Genomic DNA, 5,188 nt, shown 5'->3' with positions numbered 1-5,188 from the left:
GGAGCACCGCCGCACTTCCCAAGCGGCGCACTGTAGCAGTGCGCCACCGGGCCGGCCCCGAAAAAGAACAATGTTTTAAAGACTAGTGTTGTGGAAAGAATTGGCTCCAAAAATTGTTTGTCTTTCTTTTTCCAAAACATTGGGAACTCTTGGCAAACTGGATCCATGAGTGAAAGTTGCCTATAGGAAGGGTAGTTAGACACTGGAAGGAAGAACATTTTAACACCCCACCCAATAAGTCATAACTAAAAAAAAAAAATCTGTTCTAACCAGTTCAGCTAAACTAATTAATTTGCCTTAGGAGATCCAGGTGGAATAAGTCAGTAGTCACATCTGCATGTCCTGAAAAATGTTATCATGAGACCATTTTTGTTTAGAAACAGACTGGCACCAGAAGTCATAAAATAACCTAGAATACTTCTTCTAACACTTACCCTAGATCCCTGCATGTAGGGTGTAACCTAGTAACAATCCCAAATCTACACGTCATGTACAGCCAATAGAAAAACTGATGTAACGTTAAGAAGGGCTGTCTTCTCTCTCTCCTTTGATTCTTCCTCCTACTTGTGATTATAAAATGCTAAGCTCTGCTGGCCCCCTTAGGAGCACATTTCTCAGGGTTACCTGACCTATGCATTTTCCTGATTGCAATTATTATATTGGCTCATTAAATCCTATGCTTTGTAGGATTGGCCTCAGTTTCTTTTAGGTCAACATTATGAAATTAACACAGGCTGAAATTCCATACAAATAAAAAGTTGTGATATTTTTTGCACCATAAATTAGGGGAAAATAGATTCAAAAATCACTTATAACAATTCATGTTTACCTATTTTCTCCCATCTTTGAGAGGGCTATAGTTTGAGCCCTTGGATAACAGAGGGTTATGGTAACTTAGTTGAATTTCTCTTCAAGCAGTTAGGTTCGAAAAATCTATTTGAAACCCAGTTCAGTCACTATCTAGGTTATATCAGGTAAAGTCAATCATTATGAGCCTTATTTTTTCATCTTTAAGTTGGTGCATTTTCTTTCACAGAATTATGATATTAAATGAGTTTAATATATAGAGATCTTAGTTCTTTTATTTAAAAAATTTTTAAAAATTAATAAACTATTTTTTAGAGCTGTTTTAGGTTCACAACAAAATTGAGAGGAAAGTACAAAAAGTTCCCATATGNTCAAGCAGTTAGGTTCGAAAAATCTATTTGAAACCCAGTTCAGTCACTATCTAGGTTATATCAGGTAAAGTCAATCATTATGAGCCTTATTTTTTCATCTTTAAGTTGGTGCATTTTCTTTCACAGAATTATGATATTAAATGAGTTTAATATATAGAGATCTTAGTTCTTTTATTTAAAAAATTTTTAAAAATTAATAAACTATTGTTTAGAGCTGTTTTAGGTTCACAACAAAATTGAGAGGAAAGTACAAAAAGTTCCCATATGCGCAGGCTCCACTCCATATCAATTAAATCAGATTCTCTGGGTCTGGGACCCAGACAATAGTATTTTTTTAAAAAAACTTCCCTTGCCATCTCAATGTGCAACTAAGTTTTGGAACCACTGCTTAAAAATAATATTGAGTGGTTACATTGTGGAGATCACAAGTACATACCTATATTTAAATAGGAAAAAGTAATACCATTTTGCACATGTGTTTTTATGCCTTGAAATAAAATTTGTCAAGCTTGCAGCACACACATTTTTTTTCTTTTTTTATTGAAACATAATTGATTGTACATATCTGTGGAGTAGAGTGTTGAATAACAATACTTGTGTACAATACGTGATTTTCAAATCAGGATAGTTAGTATATTCAACCTTATACATTGTAATCATTTTTTGTGGGCCTTTACCAATTTCTCACTAACCCTCCCTTCCCTTCCCCCTTTCCCACCTCAGTTGGCCTCAGTTCTGTTCTCTCCTTTTGAAAGTTCAACCTATCATTGTGATCGTTGCATCTTTCTTTTTTTATTTATTTGTTTATTTTTTTTTTAGCTCTCACTTATGAGTGAGGACATGTGGTATTTCTCTTTCTGTGCCTGGCTTATTTCACTCAATGTAATTTTCTCTAAGTTCATCCTTGTTGCTGGGAATGACAGTGTAAGAAAAATGAAATAAATGGTCAGCCTCCCTCAGATATTTGGAATCTTGCTGAGCAGGACCTAGCTTGTTTAATGTAAATATAACTGCATATGTGCACCCAGGTGTTCCTTGGTTACCTGACTTGCATCCAGGTGTTCCTGGGTTATTGAACTTAAGTATAAAGGAAAAATGGCTATGGCCCACAGGGCCCCTGGGACACCCCCCAGGAGGCCACCTGGGGGCCACCATTGCTGCTGGATCTGCTGCAAGCTGCTGCTGCTGCTGAGGAGGCTGGGGGCTGAGCTTGAGTCTGAATGAAGCATGTCAACCTTGCCAATGGCTCCTGCAATCTTTCTCCAATTACCTAGCCTGCGACCTGCATATGAGGAGTCTGTGACTCAGTCTGCAGAGAATGGATTTGAAGGGTCTGTGAGTCCTAGCCTGACAGGAAGATTTTCATTTTTTTTTTTTTATGACAGAGTAGTATTCTATCGTGTGTGTGTGTGTATATATATATATATTTTTTTTTTTATGACAGAGTAGTATTCTATCGTGTGTGTGTGTGTGTGTGTGTGTGTGTGTATGTATATATATATCACATTTTCCTTATCTAGTCATCCATTGAAGGACGTTTGGGTTGATTCCATATCTTGGCTATTGTAAATAGACCTGTGATAAACATGGGAGTCTTTATCAGGTATCCCTTTCACATGATGATTTTCATTCCTCTGAATATATACTCAGAAGTGGGATTGCTGGATCCTATGGTACTTCTATCTGTAGTTGTTTGAGAAACCTCTGTGATGTTTTCCATAATGACTGTCATAATTTACAGTACCACTGACAGTGTATGAGGGTTCCCCTCTCTCAACATCCTTGATAGCATTTGTTATTCTCTATCTTTTTGATAATGGCCAGTTTAACTAGGATGAGATGATATCTTAATGTGGTTTTGACTTGCATTTCCCTGATGATTAGTGAGTTAAGCATTTTTTCGTATACTTGGCCATTTGTATATCTTCTTTTGAGAAATGTGTATTAGGCTCCCTCATCCATTTTTTAATTGGATTATTTGTTCTTTTACAGTTTAAGTTGTTTGAGTTCCTTGTATATTCTGGATATTAAACCTTTGTCAGAAGCATAGTTTGCAAATATTTTCTCCCATTCTATAGGTTGTCTTTTCAGTCTTTTGGTTGTTTCCTTTTTTTTTTTTTTCCTTTTTGTCTTTTTTCGTGTCCGGCAACGGATCGCAACCCTCAGTGTCACGCCTGTACCGGACCGGGACCGGCAACGGGATCACAAACCTCGGTGCTGCGCCCGCACCTCGCTCAGCCAGTGAGCGGGAACCGGTCTGTATGTGGGATCCGAACCCTCAGCGGGAGCGCCACCGCGCTCCCAAGCGGCGCAATGTAGCAGTGCGCCACTGGGCCGGCCCTGGTTGTTTCCTTTGCTGTGCAGAAGGATTTTAGTTAGATATAATACCATTTGTTTATTTTTTCTTTTGCTACCTGTGCTTTTGAGTTCTTGCTCGTAAAGTCTTTGCTCAGTCCAACATCCTGAAGTGTTTCCCCTGTTTTCTTCTAGAAGTTTTATAGTTTCAGGTATAATAATTAAATCTTTAATCCCTTTTGAGGATTTTGGTATATGGTGAGACATATTGGTCTATTCTACACGTGGATATTCAGTTTTCCTAGCACCATTTATTGAAGAGGCTGTCCTTTCCCCAGTGTATGTTCTTGGTGCTTTGTCAAAGATCAGTTGGCTGTAAGTGTGTGGGTTCTCTATTCTGGTCCATGTGTCTGTTTTTAGGCCAGTACCATGCTGTTTGTTTACTGTAGTTTTGTAGTATAATTCAAAGTCAGGTAGTGTAATGCCTCTGGCTTTATTTATTTTGCTCAGGATTGCTTTTGGCTATTCATGGTCTTTTGTTGTTCCACACTCTGGCTATTTATCTATATCTAGCTTGAATGCCTTCTCCTCCATAAGTCCTTCCCACTTCTAACCATCCCAGCCTCTGTGATCCCCTCCTCCTTCAGTTTCCTGTGCTCACCTACTCTATGATCCACAGTTGCTCTGGGCTGCTGTTTATACTCTTGTGTCTCCATCTTGTCTTCATAACTACCTTTAAACTATTTCAGGTTTATAAAAGTCCTGTTTAATTCATGAATAAGGTCCTGTATTACTCAATAAATGTTGGTGATGATGGTGAAGTAGTAATCACCTTTGACAAAGGAGTGCGGATATGGGCTGGAATTATCAGAGAAAACAACAGAGAAGGCAGATCTTGAACAGGGATTCAAAAGTGAGTAGAATTTGGACTGTTGGAGGAGAGATCCTTCTACAAAATGTCATTTTTGGTCAAGCTTGAATAATCTGTATGTACATGTTTATGTGTGTATACGGTACATACGTATCAGTAGAACCATCTGAGTTCCTAGACCTTCTTAATACCTGACTTCAGAATCTTTCTTGATATGTATGAATTTATATATATGTCTGGTATATATGCCAATGTTTCAATTCCCAGTCTCCAAGATGAGGGCAAAACATGTATATTTGGACCTTATTTCTAAATGCAAGTAAAGGAATGCATACATTTTTCTTTTTTTTTTTTGTCTTTTTCCATGTCCGGCAACGGATCGCAACCCTCAGTGTTGCCCCCGTACCGGACCAGGGACTGGCAGCGGGATCGCAACCCTTGGCGCTGCTCCCGCGCCTCGCTCAGCCAGTGAGCGGGAACCGGTCTGCATGTGGGATCCGAACCCTCGGGCGGGAGCGCCGCTGCGCTTCCCAAGCGGCGCACTATCCAGTGCACCACTGGGCCGGCCCTGCATACATTTTTCTGATTCATAGACTCGCAACTGGAGGGAATTCTGAAGTTTGTTCATTATCACTTTTCAATAACATGGATGGGGAAAAAGGAATACTGATGTTATTTTATAACTTTACCACTTGCTATTAAAACATTTGTAGCTTAACTTCCTTCTTCCATGTGCATTTTGAACTATCTCTCAGGAACATTGTATAGGAATAGAGTGCCAGTGATCTTATTCACTTAAAAGCCCTGTTTGGTATTGCACATAGAATTAAAAGCTTTTAAAATT

This window comes from Galeopterus variegatus, unplaced genomic scaffold (genome assembly GCF_000696425.1).
Source record: "Galeopterus variegatus unplaced genomic scaffold, G_variegatus-3.0.2 Scaffold148, whole genome shotgun sequence".
Lineage (NCBI taxonomy): Eukaryota > Metazoa > Chordata > Mammalia > Dermoptera > Cynocephalidae > Galeopterus > Galeopterus variegatus.
The sequence above is the reverse complement of the archived record's forward strand: the minus strand, read 5'-3'. Positions refer to the sequence as shown.